The following is a 16,273-nucleotide window of genomic DNA, read 5'->3' on the forward strand; positions in this document are numbered from 1 at the left end:
TTTAAGTTCAGTGTGGAGACTTGAAACTTGAATGTCCCTTCCAACTTTTATATTAAAAAAAAAAAAAAGACAAGAAAATTGAAGATCGTTTTTCACCTGTACAAGGAATACTAATGGATCGTCTTAAAATTGGTCTAGGAAAAAACCTTGGTGTGTGTTATGGACAATTAACTGTTAAAGTTATTGTAAGTTATCTGTATTTAGCAGAGATTTTCATCTTGAGTGATCTGAGCTGAATTTGAAGACTATTAATAAGTTATGTTTGGAAGTTTTAACTTCAATGAAGTAATTATTTGCTGTGAAAGAAACAAACATTGAATTACTAAACAAAGATGGTGCAATATCTTTGTTTTTTTTTTATGAGGCTCCTGAGAATCAACCCAACTGAAGCATTTCAATTCACTTGAATGAGAAACGTGTTTAGTATCAAAAGAGCCCAAGAAGACACTGGTGTGAAAGGTACAATCTCAGAGGTTGGTCAATTACCATGGCACACTTACTGGTCACTTTGTACAATGTAGATTTGAAGTACAGTGGTGAAAACATTAAATGTGACATTTGAAAAAAAATGTGTCATCTATGTTATTTCAATTCCTTTCCTTTGTTTCCTCTTCAGTACAGCTTGTTTCCTGACTTGGCAATGTTTTGAGACATTTCCCTATTTATATTTCCATTTTGATATTTGAGGAACTAAGTTTTACGTATTTTTTAAAAATCTCTGCAGAAACCTTAGATTGCCAGAAAACAGGTTAAAAACTTAGTTAACTGATGTCAAAGACAGTATGATTTGTATATACAATTTAGAAGTCTTTCTAGACCTCAGCTTCTCTCATCCAGTCAGTCGTCTTTTTTTTTTTTTTCTTTAAGCAAAGAATCCCATTTTCAAAAATGTAGAATTTCTAAAGCTAGTGTGGACAAGCCAGGACTGTAATCAACTATAATTTGTTTGCAGTTTAATTGCAGTATGAAGTATGTAATAATACATTAAGAACCCAGAAAACGGAGACAACCTCTTGTAGTGGCTCATATGGTTTGAAATGAATTTTTATTTTGTTTTTCCTTTATAGTATGTCATTTAAAATGTTACTTTTATGTTAAGATAAAACTATATTGAAGAACAGAATGCAAAGTTTGCATCAGTTTTGAAATTAAGACAGCTTATTTCCTACTGTGCTCTCAGATCTCTGGGGGTGTTAATTAACTCTCCGGAAAAGATGAGTGTTTATCCCATGCCGAGCCATGTGTTAAACTCTTCAGGAACATCACCATGTCCTCTGGAAGCTGCCCTTTACTAGTAAAGCCTGAACAGCGTGGCAGTAAGTGGGCACTTTAGAGTCTGCTTTGCAGTATTCTACTCGCTACTTCTCCTTCCTTAACCCTTTGGTGACCCAATTATTTTCTGCTTTGAGTGTTTGTTGATACCAAGTCTTTTCACTAATGGAAGCGTGCTGAATCATTGAGTGTGTCTGAATTTTTGGTAGATATTAGGGATTTTGTTATTGTTGCCCCCTCCCACAAGCCAACACAAAGTGTTGAGTGGTACATATGAAGTACCACTAGTTATACCCAAGTCCCCACCGGAATCTACTGGCACATATGTGTAACAAATAAAAATTTTCAAAATTTCTATTTTTCCTACCGAAAATTCAGACACCTCATATAACTCCCTGTAAAAACAGTAATTTACAGTGCACGTCCATTTCTTTGGTTTCAAACAGTCCTAAAGGCCTCTGCTGAGAATATTGAATGCAGTCGTACAGCAGCTTCCCAGGCTGAAGAAGTTCATGGTCGCTGTACTGCTGGGCACAAAAGGGTTAAATAGTCTTTCCTTGGCCTCTGTGTTACCAATCTTTTTTTCCCTTTTTCTCAGGCCACAACTCTCTCCCTCATGGGAACGTAATCCTCAAATCTTCGTGTTTTTCATTTCTGGCTTCTCTTCATACTCAAACTAATGGTTCTTAATCTTCATTACACATTAGAATGGCCTGAAGGACTTTTAGGACTCCCAGTGCTGGATTAGAATCTCTGGAGAAAGGATTATCTTCATTACACATTAGAATGGCCTGAAGGACTTTTAGGACTCCCAGTGCTGGATTAGAATCTCTGGAGAAAGGATTAGACACATATATATATATGTATTTTTTTTTTTTTTTTTAAGTTCTCTAGTTGATTCCAATATGCAGTCAAGATTGAGATCCACTGCCATCTTAGGCTACCTCATCTACCCCCATGGCCGCAATGACCATAAGAGAATGACCCGCATCTCTCATCTTTATGCCCAGATTTCTTTACTAGGTGCCAACTGGAAATTTCTACTTGGGTATCTCATAGGAACCTCAAACATGTCAATAATGAAATAATTTTCTTCCCCCACAACTTTACTGTTACTATTTCTTAATCATTTTTCTCAGTTCCTCCTTCTGGCTCTTTTCTTTTCCCCTTCCTGATCTAGCCCAGACTAGCAAATGGTTGAGGCTTAACTGGCCAAGTCATCCTTAGGATTTTATGCAGAATTATGGAAGAGAAGGGAGGTATGAATATGGTGGAAGGGGGTGGGGGGCTCGAGCAGAGTTGCGAGCTGGCCCAAGCTGTAGCTCCCTCTCTGTTCACATTGGCACCTGGTACCAAGGTGGTGCTCTTGGAAACACAATACCAGGTTTTTCTTTTTTTGGTGGGTGAGATGGAAGACAATGACTCAGATTAGAGTACTCCATCTACTCCCCAACCCTCAATCCTGGGCCTCAGCTTCACCATCCACCCAGTTACATAAGCGAGAAAGAGAGTCCTCCACACTCCCACCTTAACTCCAAAATTCACGTATATTTTGCATTCTCTTCTTTAATATATTTTTATTTTAATATAAAGCTAATGTTTTAAATGACATACTGTAAAGGAAAAACAGAATTAAAATTCCTCGATTAATGAGCTAGATGCTATTGAGTCTTATTTTTTGTTTTGGGAATTGTAGCTGAATCGAAGACACTGATTTTACTTATTGGATTGGACATCCAGTTTCTCCTATTTTAATATAAAATATTTTGAGAATCAAGCACGTAAGTGGCAACTTTTATTTCCCTACACTTTTCTTAAGAGTTTTATCAGCGTGTGAACAATGCCCAGACACTTGGGAAAAAGCGGTAAATTCCAATGTTTTTCAGGTTACTGTTCGTAGCATGCTTTGGGAAGTGGGCCTTCTTGCTAAGAGGTCAGTGTTTATGTCATGTAGCAGACTTAAGAAGTCTTTGATCCGGTGGTCACTCTCCTGTCTCAGAGAAACCAAAGCGTTCTGAGTAAACAAAGATTGATTTATTTTGGTACTACTACTAAGTTTTCATCATTCTCACAAGCAACTGTGTTTATCCAGTTCTTAATTACAGCAGTTTTATCATTTACTTTCTTTTTTGTAAAGAAACAGTTTTACCTTAGAGTTGTTAAGAGTGTTTATCCTTCAAAAGAAAAATCTCTTATATACGAGGATCTGGCAAGCCATTTTTTCAAAACTTAATTTTTTTGAATTGGTAATACATAAATGTGAATGTATTACCAATTCAAAATGTAAACCGTTTCCAGTTTTGTGGATCATTCCAGAAATACTCTACGTAATCAAGCTTGTGCTTTTTTATGTGAATGATAGAATACATGTACACTGTCCTGCATCTTGCTTTTTTCCTTTCATATATATAGATTGTTCCACACAAGTACACAGAGAGCCATCTGATTGCTTTAATTTGAACCCCTTTTTTATTATTAAAATGAACAATAAATATAACTTGAGTGTATTCCCCCTTATCCATGTTTTTGCACTTTGCCATGAAATTTTTTCTGTAAAGACAAATAATTTAAGGTTGAACCAACTAACCAGTTTCCCCCGGGTAAGCCAATGCTCATATGTGTAATAGTACAGATATTTTAAAATTTCCTGTCTTGGTGCAAATTTTCTTAAAATACAGTATTCAGACCACTTTTTTTTAAAAAAAAAAAAGGAAACTAACCATTTTTTCACTGAAAAAATCATTTAAGTACACACACTTTTGCGAGGTCCAGATATGGCCCTATCTACTCATTTGTGTATATTTTTCCATTTCATACTGCCTGCCAAAACGCATATCTTGTTGGATAGTTTCAATTATTTTATCACCCAAGGACTTTAAGAATTAACATGTCTTCACATACATATACCTATGGCAAAATAAAGAGTAATAAAATGACCAAATCATCAGTATCCATGCTTTCATCTAACTGTCAAGAATCAGGTTAAGCTGTTGCAGCCAGTTATGTTCATATATCTTTTTCAATACAGTAAAAAGTATCATTTGAACTTTTATCTCTAGCAGTATGGAAGACTAGATAGCCTGAAAACTCTTATTACTGAACACCTAGAAATTCCTGATAAAATATAATAAATATTCTCTTAAATAGCTGAGCTGAATAAAGAAATGGCATTCCTTAGGGACCGAAAAACAAAGAGCCAAGTGAAAAGAAATGAAGCCATTGATTATTTCAAACCACTTGCTGAGCTCTTAGCCACTGCACCACTAAAAACCCAATGCACCACTATGACTCCAAAAATAATAGTAGGTAACTAATTAAAAAAAAAAAAAAAACTAATAGCTAATATTAATTGTGTGCCAGACTAAGGGCTCAAGCTGCTAATCAAAAAGTCGGCAGTTTGAATCCACCAGCCACTACTTGGAAACACTATGGGTCAGTTCTACTCTGTTCTATAGGGTCTCTAAGAGTCAATTGACTCGATGGCATTGGGTTTAGTTTTTGTTGTTTTTTTTATGTGCCAGGCATTCCTCTAAATGCTTTACAAATATTAACTTTACAACGATCCTATAATGTGGGTATTATTATTAGCTCCATCTTCCAGATGAAGAAACTGAGGCTTAAAGAAGTAACCTGGAACTTGGGCTTGTAACAGCCACATGGCACATAAAAAATCTACCTGGAAGCTTCTAACAGTTTGACCTCAAGATGGGGAAAAAAGCCTCCCACAAGAATTCTTTTTTTTCTTCTTCCTTCCACAAGAATTCTTAACCACAAGTTTCCCTTTGCATGTCATTAGAGTTCAGATTTACATTACCATCAAGACCTGGGAAACTCAAGCCAAGATATTAAAGTAGCCGTCAGTTGGGAGTGCCCTGGTGTGCCTGGCAGAAGCAGACATAAATGCCTTTTCTGCTGATGCAGCCTCACGTTGGGCCTCACGGGATTCCGATAAATGGAGCCCACTCAAATGATGAGGTCACAATCCAAAATTACAAAACACAAGGAAATAAGCCGCTATACTTAAGGAACAATTAGAAACTAAGTACTTCAGAATTTAGAGGTATTGGATGCAGAATATAAAAGGATTGTGCTTCAAATACTAAGATATCAAAAAGCCAACCAAGGAATAAAAGTCTGAAATACGATGAGGCAAAATTTTAAAATAAAACATCTACAAATGGACAAAAAAAAAAAAAGTAATGGAAATTAAAAACAGAATGGCTGAGTTAAACAGCAGATTGTACACAGCTGAAGAAAACAAGTAAATTGAAACTTGAGAAGAAATGACCCCATATACAGCAGAAATACACAGAAACATGGCAAACATAAAAAATGTTAAGAGATATGCAAGAGAGCAAGAAAGGGCTTATCTGTATTAAAGTTGGAGTTCCAGACAATAACGGGTGGGAAAGAGGCAATATTAAATAATAGAATTTCCTAGATTTGATCATAGTTAGGAATCAGATTTAGGAGGCACAACAAATCATAAGCAGGATAGGTAACAGATTATGGAGAAACTACAGAATAACAGAGATCTTGAATGCAAAGAAAAAAACAGATTAAAAAGAACAAATTGAAACTTCTCAAACAGCAACAATGGAAGCCAGAGACAAGAGAATGATATAGTCGAAGTTTTGAGAGGAAATAACTGTTAATTGTAAACTCCTTTTAAGTGCAAAGACATATTTTAAAGATAGTTTCAAAAAACAAAGTTTACTATCAAAGGATTCTCACCATAGGCAATTGTAAAGGATGTACTTCAAGAAGAAGATAAATAAGAGCTAAAAGAAGATCTCCAAATGCAAGAAAGAAAGGTGAATAAAGAAGTTGGTGAACATGTGGGGGAAACTAGGCAGACACTATATAAAACAATAATAATATCTAGTGGGGTGGGGCAGAGTAAAATACAATACATGGGCATTCTTTAAGCTGGGATACACATACCCCTAGAGGTACATACTCTCCAGAAGGCAAGGGTTTTTAAGGAGGTCAAATTCAATGTTTCCTTCTATCTCCATTCTCCTTTCCTTCAGGGTTTTCCTTCCCTGCCTCTCCCTTCACAATCACCATTTTCTCACTTTACAAAAGAAAAGCATACTTCTTACACATCTTGAATATTACTATGGCATGGTGATCCTGGGTGTTAAAGAAATCTCCTGGGTTTGCAAGTAAAGGGACAATTTGAAACATCCCACCATTGGGAGAGAGAACCCCTTGGAAGTAATGCAGAGAGCATTAGGAAAAAATATTGACACTGGGGATACCTGCTTCACCAGGCAACAAATTCATGGCACAGCTCTGCCTATCTTAGAATTAGACTTTAGAATTGAGATGTCCTTTAGGGAGACATGAATAAAGGGAAGCCAGCCTTTTTTCCAGTAGAAGGAGATCTGTTTTGACTGGTTTGCCAGTGAGGACTTTCCAGGTATGTTCCGTGGTAGACATTTCCCATAATTAGAATTAGCCTGAATTTGCAGCCACAAAGTCCGGACAAAAATATATTTAAAGCAAAAGATAAAATTTTTAAAATTATTTTAAAAAATTATAACGGCAATATGAAATTAACAATATTTCTATTTTACCAAACTTTTCTAATTTTATCAGGTTAAACAAGAGACCTTTAAACAAGAGTAACAAATTTGATTAAGTCATTTAAATGACTGGGTAATAAATTCTTTTGCAAGTCAGATGGTTTCCTGTCCTTTGCTTTCAACAAAATTAGAGGATGACCTCATCAAGTTGCTAGATGATTTTTCATTAAAAATATTTTTTATGGCCAATCACTGTTATTTTTGGCCGACAGCTCTGAAGGAGTTCAAAGATTGCAGTGGCAGCAGTGTAGCAAAACCCATTCCCATTTAAGTATTTATGTCCACAAACAAGTTCTCTCAGCATTTACATCTGTGAAATAAAAGTAGGACAAGAATTGGTAGTAGATGGAACGTATCTCATTCTAAGAATACTATTTCCCATATACACATAAACTAACTGAGAAAGAGCAACTCCATTTATCTTAAAAGAAATGCAGACTCAATAAAAATTTGACTTTTTATTGCTGGGGAGTTATTTTTCAAAATGTATATTTTTTGATCAGTTATACACTAGTGATAATTGTAACGAAAACAATACAGAGAATTTAACACCTTAGAGCCTTAGGATCACAAGAAACTTAAATTCCAATTACATTATTTTTGTTGCAGAAAGTGTGACAGAGTCTTCATAAAAGCATAAAATACATTACAATAGGCTAAGGTGATATAAAGGAACAGAAATGTGAGCTCAAGAAGAAAAGCAACAATATAAGAGTTCCGGTTATTGAAAAGGTTACATGTGTTTCAAAAATAAATGATGAAGGATATAAATCACTACGGTATTCAGGAACCACTGGATAAATTTGTGGTAAAAGTATTTAGATGTCAATTTAAAAACATGGTAGGGAGTTAGTTTGTAAACCTTTTAGAGGCTATGAACAAAGGCATTTGAGTACTACTGAAGCAAACAACTGGACAATAATATGTAAGACAGAAGGGGTGATTGGAGGTCAAGCATTGTAAGGTCCTATTGGTTGGGAGGTAAATAGCAGTAGTAATCAAGACTTTAAGTTAAACATGTATCTGAAATTTTAAGAATAACAAATAATAGAACTAGAGTATATAACATCCCATCCAGGCAATGGAAAAGGGGGGAATTTTTTCAACATTCAGTCTAAAGGAAGCAAGTGGGAATCTTTTAAAAAGAATACTGTTGTTAGTTGCCATCACGTCAGCCTCGAACTCAGGGAGACTTCATGTAAACAGAACAAAACTGCCCAGTCCTGCACAGGTCAAATGTGGCCCACCACCTGTTCTTGTAAAGTATTACTGGAACACAACCACATTCATTCATTTATGTATTGTCTATAGCTGCTTTCACACGACCAATGGCTGAGTTGAGTAGTTGCTACAGAGAATATTCGGCCCCCAAAGCTCAAAATATTTACCATATGGCTTTTTACAGAAAAAGTTTGCCAACCCACCCTCTAGTATATAATGTTGGTAGGTGCCATTGAGTTGGTTCCAACTCATAGCGACCCTATGTACAATAGAACAAAGTACTGCCTGGTCCTGCACCATCCTCACAATTGTTGCTATGTTCAAGACTATGGTGCAGCTACTGTGCCAATCCATCTTGTTGAGGGTCTTCCTCTCTTTTGCTGACCCTTTGCTTTATCAAGCATGATGTCCTTCTCCAGGTACTGGTCCCTCCTGATAACATGTCCAAAGTACATGAGACAAAGTCTCAACCATCCTTCTAAGGAGCATTCTGGCTGTATTTTTTCCAAGACAGATTTGTCCATGCTTTTGGCAGTCCATTCAATATTCTTTGCCAACACCGTAATTCAAAAGCATCAATTGTTCAGTCTGCCTTATTCATTGTCCAGCTTTCTCGTACACATGAGGCAATTGAAAATACCATGGCTTGAGACAGGTGTCCCTTAGTCCTCTTAAGTGACACCTTTGCTTTTTAACACATTAGAGAGGTCTTTTGCAGAAGATTTGCCCAATACAATATGTCGTTTGATTTCTTGACTGCTGCTTCCATGGGTGTTGTGTTGATTGTGGATCCAAGTAAAATGAAATCCTTGACAGTTTCAGTCTTTTCTCTGTTTATTATGCTGTTGCTTCTTGGTCCAGTTGTGATGATTTTTGTTTTCTTTATGTTGAGGTATAACCCATGTTAAGGCTGTGTTGTCTTTGATCTTCCTCAGTAAGTGCTTCAAGTCCTCTTTGCTGTCAGCAAGCAAGGTTGTGTCATCTGCGTATTGCAGGTTGTTAATGAGTCTTCCTCCAATCCTGATGCCGCTTTCTTCGTATAGTCCAGACTCTCGGATTATTTGCTCAGCATACAGATAGAATAGGTATGGCGAAAGGATACAACCCTGACACACACCTTTCCTGATTTTAAACCGCAAAGTATCCCCTTGTTCTGTTTGAACTGCCTCTTGTTCTATGTACAGGTTCCACAAGAACACAATTAAGTGTTCTGGAATTCCTATTCTTCATAATGTTATCCATAATTTGTTACGATGCACACAGCTGAATGCCTTTGCATAGTCAATAAAACACAGGTAAACATCTTTCTGATACTCTCCTTTCAGTCAAGATCTGACATCAGCAATGATGTTCCTTGTTCCACGTCCTCTTCCTAATCCAGCTTGAATTTCTGGCAGTTCCTTGTCGATGTACTGCTACAACAGTTTTTAATTATCTTCAGCAAAATTTTACTTCCATGTGGTATTAATGATATTGTTCGATAATTTCTGCATTCAGTTGGATCACCTTTATGTTAACTGTTCCATTAAATGGGCCCCATACTTCCACCACCATTTGTATTTGAGACATCTATCTTGAAAAAGCCTGACCCTGATACCTCTAGCTTTTCCTTTTCTAACTGTCAAACTTTTGGAAGCACACGATCTAATATACAAATTCCAGTATCTGCTTCCATCCCCTCCCCTACTGCGGTCCTCCTGGACGCTTCCTGAAACACTAGCTTAATCCTAAACTGTCTTGTTCAAGAACTCTCAGTATCTCCCTATTACCCTGATATCAAGTCCGTCAGCTTCTTAGCTTCCCAGGCCTATAATCTGACTCCTTAAGTCACTTACTCCTAACAAGCAGGGCTGGGACTAGGGTGAGAGATTGAGGCACTCGCATTGGGCACAAAACTTAAATAAGCACCAAGAAACTTAGTAATCAAAGACTATTTTGACACGGTGGTTTAAAAAAATCAAAACTAATGCAAAAAGATCCATGATGAACAAAATATCCGAAACCTAAACAAAGCCTTTTCTTTCAGGATTAACCCCCTACCCGCTCTGCCCCTCCAGCCAGGTTTGAAGTTTCTTTGACATGAAGAGGTGGTCCATCAAGACAGCCCAACCTCAGTGAAACTGATAAATCATTCTGAATCTTCCGACACAGCCCCCTGCTGTGGCCACGCATAACAGAAAGAAACACTGCCTGGTCCTGCACCATTCCATGATAAGTTTCGGATCAGACTGTCGTGAATCCGTATGGTTTTCATTGGCTGATTTTCGAAAGTAGATTACCAGGCATTTCTTCTAGTCTGTCTTAGTCTGGAAGCTCTGCTGAAACTTGTTCAGCATCATAACAACAGGCAAGCTTCTACTGACATGTGATGGCTGCACTTGAGCTGCATGGGCCAGGAATCAAACCTGGGTCTACAGCATGGGAGGTGAGAATTCTACCACTGACCAACCAATGCCCCTAACATAGCTTTTGTTAATGAAGATATAATGTTTTGGCTTTGAGATGTGAAGCCATCTGCTGATTCTAGAGCTTTCCAGGTCTTTTTCTATTAGCATCAGAACCTTTTGAAACTTGACATACCTACATTTCGACATTGGTTTGCTGTACTGGCACCCAGAGTTCCCTTCAGAATTGCACGAGGTGACAGTCTTCGAGCAGCAGAGAAATCTAACTCATAATCAGTTCACTCATCAGTAAGCCTTGGCTTTGTGTTAGCAAAACAAAGACACGTAAGGCCCAGTCCTTGTCTTTCAAGGAATCTGAGCTAGTGGGAAGCATGTACTGTGACGCATAGTCAGACGAGTGTTGCTCCAACTGAAAAGCAATAAACCTATGAGAGAGAGAAAGCCACATAGATCCAGAGGAGGTAGCAATGCCATCAAATAGAGGTAATCGTGGGAGGCTTTCTGAAGGCATGGCCTTCAGCTCTACCTTAAAATATACAGGGATGGAGGGGTGGGGCCAGCTGGCTTGGGGAGGGTGGATGCAGACAGGAGAAGAGCTTTGTGCAGTTGCTTCCCAAGAGAAATGTGGCCAGTCTGGCACAGTCCTTTTCCAGGCAACTTTCAGCTGGGTTGCAGGTGCTAGAGTTCCATCCGTCGCACTGGAGTCCACTATTGGACTAGCAATATTTGTCTTATCACAATGCAAATATTTTTCAAAAGACACTAAACATTACTTCTTCTGACTCATTCATAAAGACAGTGAAGACATTCCAGGGCCTAATTTTTCAGCAATTCTTCCACTTAGCACTTACCTTGGGTGATAGATCTGCTGATTAGCCATGTTCTCAGTGTACATCAGTCAGCTGACCTCTCCCAGACCATTTGCATTCTAAGGCTTATCTGGCATTGTCAAATTAAGGGCTGGGTTCTCTCACTACAGGGATTTCAAACATAAGACAGCAGCTGGACAGATTTCTTTTTGGGTGGAGGGGACTTCCGGGGAAGGTGCTTGGTCTTGGAAATCTTTATCTACAGAAAACCGACTTGGCTGAGTGAGATGTTTTTTGAGAAGCAATCATATCGACAGCCATCTACTCACTATATTACCTGGGCAAATCCCAGCATAGGGGCCTGGAGGCTGCCATAACAAATTATGACACACTTCGTGGCTTAAAATAACAGGAATTTATGCTCTCAGAGTTCTGGAGGCCAGAAGTCCGAAATCCAAGGTGTCAGCAGGGCCATGCTCCCTTCTTGGCTCTTGCAGCTTCCAGTGGTAACTGATGATCTTGGTTTCCTTGGCTTGTGGCCACATCACTCCAATCTCTGCCTCCATCTTCGTATTGCCTTCTTCTGCATCAAACGTCCTTCTGATTTTCCCTCTTTTTTAAATGTGTTTCAGGTGAAAGTTTACAGAGCAAATTAGTTTCCCACTTAATTGTACACAAAGCATTCCATGATATTGGTCCTTCTGCCTTTCTCTTATAAGGACTCTTGTCATTGGATTTAGGGCCCACCTGGAGAATCCGTGATGACCTTATTTCAAGATGCTTAACTTAATTACATCTGCAAAGATCCTTTTTCCAAGTAAGGTCACATTCAGTCTTTTACCATGTAAGGTAATAGGCACAGATTCTGGGGATTAGAATGTAGACATATGTTTTGGAGGCTACCACACTCCCCTGAGCAAGCAGTTACAATGGGTATCAATTGCAGCTTAAACGGTGCCGTGTCCTTTAAGCCACTCTGGGGGCTGGGGGTAGGGGCATACACTGTTGAGTACATCTGAGTACAGCCATGTACAGAGTCCTCCAGTCTGGCCAGGCCTCTCCTGGCCTCTGGGCTCTGGCCCTGGTCTGGAGGGACCTTGAGACCTTGTAGGAGAGGGCGCTTGTCTGCCCCAGAAATACAAGACCTGAACTAAACTGATTCTGCACCTAACTGTGCAGACTTGTAAGAACCCAGGGCTGGGAGTTAGGACATCAGGTTCTAGTTCCTGCCTTGTCACTCATTTGCGGCCTAGGACAAACAATTCCCCTTTCTGAGCCTCAGTTTCCTCTTGAGGTATTAGGCCATAGACTGTCTATAAGGGCCCTCCCAGCCCGTCATTCTTTCAAGTAAATGGTTTGGAGAAGGGGGAAAGAGGGGAGCTATAGACACAGAACTGGAGGCAAGAGTGGAGGCTGTGAAGGAGCAACTTTCCCTTCAAGTATCCCTCTCCTCAGGGGAGCAGGGTAGCCCCCATTCCTCAGTGAATTTAGGTTCCCCAGACATAGGGTTTTCTTTTTCTAGAAAAAGAAAACACCTAGTTCCTCATCCCCCCTTGCCTGAGCACCTAGTAGAGGGAGACAGGCTCCACCCCTGAGCGCAGTTCACCCCTTGTGGCAGGACAAACAGCACTGAACCCTCCCTCCCTCACTCTGGTCTGGCTGCTGGGCCTGGGGTTCCAGGCTGACCCCTGAGAGTTCCGGTGGATGCCAGGACTTTGTGCTCTGCTCATGCTCAGCCAGCCATACTAGTCGTTGCTTGCTTACCACCACAAAAGGAGCCTCCACACCCCTCTTCTGCTGTGCTCTTCTGTTTCCCTGTGTTGATTGCCCTCCCCTAGCTAAACATACCCTCTCCACTTCCTGCCCAGAGCCCAAACCCCTTCACTGTGTGGTTCACAAGCCCCTCTACATGCTCAGCCTTCACCTGGCTCTCCCTGAAGGACTTGGCTTCCCTGCAGCCTTCTCCAGCACAGGCTGCGCATTTTCTCACCCTCTGCAAGCTCAGGGTCAGGGGGAATGGGGAGGGGGGTAGGTCACAAGCCTTCCTGCTCCTCAAGGCCGTGTCCACATCATTTCCCCTCCACTCTCTGAGGTTTGGAAACCCTGGTGGCGTAGTGGTTAAGTGCTATGGCTGCTAACCAAAGGGTCGGCAGTTCGAATCCACCAGGCGCTCTTTGGAAACTATGTGGCGTTATACTCTGTCCTATAGGGTCGCTATGAGTCCAAATCGACTCGACAGCACTGGGTTGGGTCTCTGAGGTTTAAGCTATACTCATTCCCACCTTCTTCCTGGTCACTCCCTCTTATTTATTAAAGACTTTGGCAGTGAGCTCATGCCCTCTTTTCACTCAACTTGCCACCATCATCCTAGGTGGCCTTTTTGGTCAACCCGTCCCACACCCTGGGCTCTCTGTCCCTTGACTTCATGTCCAAAGATGTTCTCCTCCACTCCACTTCAGCCACACCCTTCCCTGGACAGAGTCACTTCCTGACATCAGGAATTCAGAAATTCAGCTCCCATGTCATAATCTCCCAACCTTCTGACTCATTTGTCCAGTTACTGCCATCACACTAGGGCCTCTAATCCATTTACTTCTCCACTTCCCCCCAGTCTACCAGCCCCTTTTGGCCTCATGTCACTTCCTATCCAGCTCGAACTGCATGTTCCATCACTTCAACTATTCTTATTCAATTCCTCAAAATCACTAAACCCCAACCCTGGATGAGTCCAATAACACTTTTCTAAATAGACCTCAGACTGCTGAGCACTGCTGGAGAAAAGCACACAGCCTAGAAGATTAGGGCCCCCAGGTCAGGGACCACCTAACTCAACTGGGCCCTCAACACTGCCAGCAATCCTTCTGTTCTGGGCCCATGGCACTAGGAACTCCTCAGACCTAAGCTAATCCTTCCATTCTCACCACCTCCTCAGAGGCCTTGAGCCATACTTCCTGCTGTTTCTCCTGAATGGACAACCTCTCCTAATGTTCCAGAAACTTCAAACAGCATAAAAACCAGTTCTAGTCCCTGTCAAAAATAAGTCCTCTCTTGTTCATGGACCTGCATCCTCACACTTCCTGAATCAAATGTCTTCACTCCGTGCCTCCATTTCCCCACTTGCTTGCCTTACCTCGCTTCGGCCCCCACTACACCACCACTGTTCTCAACAGGCTACCAGTGGGTTCCAGTCAGTCCCTACCTGGTCTCTGCTGCCCTGGCACAGTTGACTGTCCTTCCTTCCCTGTGTTTCTGTGACATCACACTCTTGCTGTCCACCTGTATCTCCATCCCTTTGTTACCCGATTGGGGTCCGTGGCCTGGAGCAATCGACCCAATGAAACGTACTCCAAGTCAGAAAGAGAGAGGAAGTTTATTAGGAGGTGACACCAATGGAGGGCCCCCAACAGCAACGCAAGCTGTCCTTTATGGAGTTCCCCCAAAAGCAATTTTTACATCAGAGTTTATATATCATTTTGGCAAGGATTACCTAATGTTTTTAAGCAAGTGGCCCACAGATGGTTGTATATATCACAAAACAACTACAAGAACTCTTTATTAAAGATATGCATGTCAGACATCTGGACTCTAATCTGTATGTTTGTAACAGGCTGAAAAAACTTACATAAGAATCTCTCAGCTCGTGGAACTGGCCTGCCAAGTCCACTCTGAGATAAGGAGCAAGAAAGAAAGTTGCAAATCAAAAGCGCCAGGCAGCCTTCCTAGCTGCCGTCCTGCAGGCTGAAGGCCATTTCTCAAGAGAACAAAGAAGAGGAGAGAGACCAAGGCCACAGGAGCCAAGAGGGCTCCACACCCCTTTGGATGAGACCAGTGCAGCTGGCAATAAAAAATGCTTATAGATTGCTTAGAGCATCATTATGGTGTTAGTTATATCAAGCTCTCGATCACCCATTTTGAAAAGGAGAAAACATGTTGCAAGCTTTTAGGGTCACACCGTCCTCCTCTGGCCCCTGCAGGTAAGCGCTCCTTCAGGCTGTCTTCCAGACCCTATGCTCTGTGTCTGTCTCAGGCAAGCTCAAACTTTCACTCCCGCCCACAAATCTACATCTCCAGACAGGTTCATCCAACTGACCACTCAGATGATATAGACTGCTCAATATCAACACGGCCAAAACAGAATTACCTTTCCTTCAACTCACTTCTCTGAGTCCCCTCTTCTCAGTGATGGCAGCTCTACCCATCCTGTCCCAATCCAGACCTGGGCCCAGTATGTAAAGAGCAGTACCTTTTGTTTTTAAGAGCAATATTTGTTGAATGAAAAAATGAATACTTGACACCACCCTCACTCTTCACAGCCCATCAGCAAATCCTGTCAATTTGACGTCCTCCTATATCCCTCCAGTCTGTCCTCTCTGCTGCTTTTTTTAATTAATTCAGGCTGGCTACCTCTTACGCATCCTTCAAAGGCTCCCTGGACCCCTCGGTTCGGGGCAGGGGTCTTGCTCTGTGTTCCCATAGCTCGGATCACAACGCACTGCCCCCGCCCTGATCTGTGACACCCTCTCAGGATTGGAGCTTCATCTCTGTAAACTCCCACAGCCCAGCGCATAGTAGGCGCTCAGTAAATGCTAAATGAATGGAATGAATGAAGGAAGTAATGAGACCATTGTGGGCAGCCGCGGCTTTCCTCCAGATCGCGCACCGCTTTGCAGCCCAGCGCAACACACAAGAAGACTGCGGGGGGCCGTCGACTCCCAGCATCCCGACCAACTCGCTTCTGCCCCGCGAGCCAAGGCCTTGGCGGGCAAAGAGCCCGGCCTCTGCTCCATTCGGCCCCCAGTGGCCAATGGAAACAGTCTGCGGAAGCGCCTTCGGGACACGTTACACTCAAAGGAGCCAATGGAGGCGCCCAGCAGCGAGTCCCGCCCCTTCCCCGCGCCTCTGCGCCTCCGCTGGCCAATTGGCGCGGCCTGCGTAGGACGGCAGAGGGGCGGAGCGAGCCTTCGGCCCGGTGTCC

The 16,273-nt window shown here is 41.4% G+C and overlaps 1 protein-coding gene across 2 annotated transcripts in view; it reads left to right on the top strand.

The window, feature by feature from the left end:
• Positions 1-5,468, top strand: part of NLK (nemo like kinase) — a 197,314-nt gene extending 191,846 nt beyond the window's left edge. The window contains exon 12 of one of the 2 annotated variants that reach the window (XR_010318404.1): positions 7-5,468. The gene's annotated coding sequence lies outside the window, so the exon portion shown is untranslated. The remainder of the gene's footprint in view (positions 1-6) is intronic. The other variant, XR_002787404.2, reaches the window with a different exon arrangement.
• The last annotated feature ends 10,805 nt before the right edge of the window (positions 5,469-16,273 follow it).

This window comes from Loxodonta africana, chromosome 18, assembly GCF_030014295.1.
Source record: "Loxodonta africana isolate mLoxAfr1 chromosome 18, mLoxAfr1.hap2, whole genome shotgun sequence".
In the NCBI taxonomy this organism is placed as follows: Eukaryota; Metazoa; Chordata; class Mammalia; order Proboscidea; family Elephantidae; genus Loxodonta; species Loxodonta africana.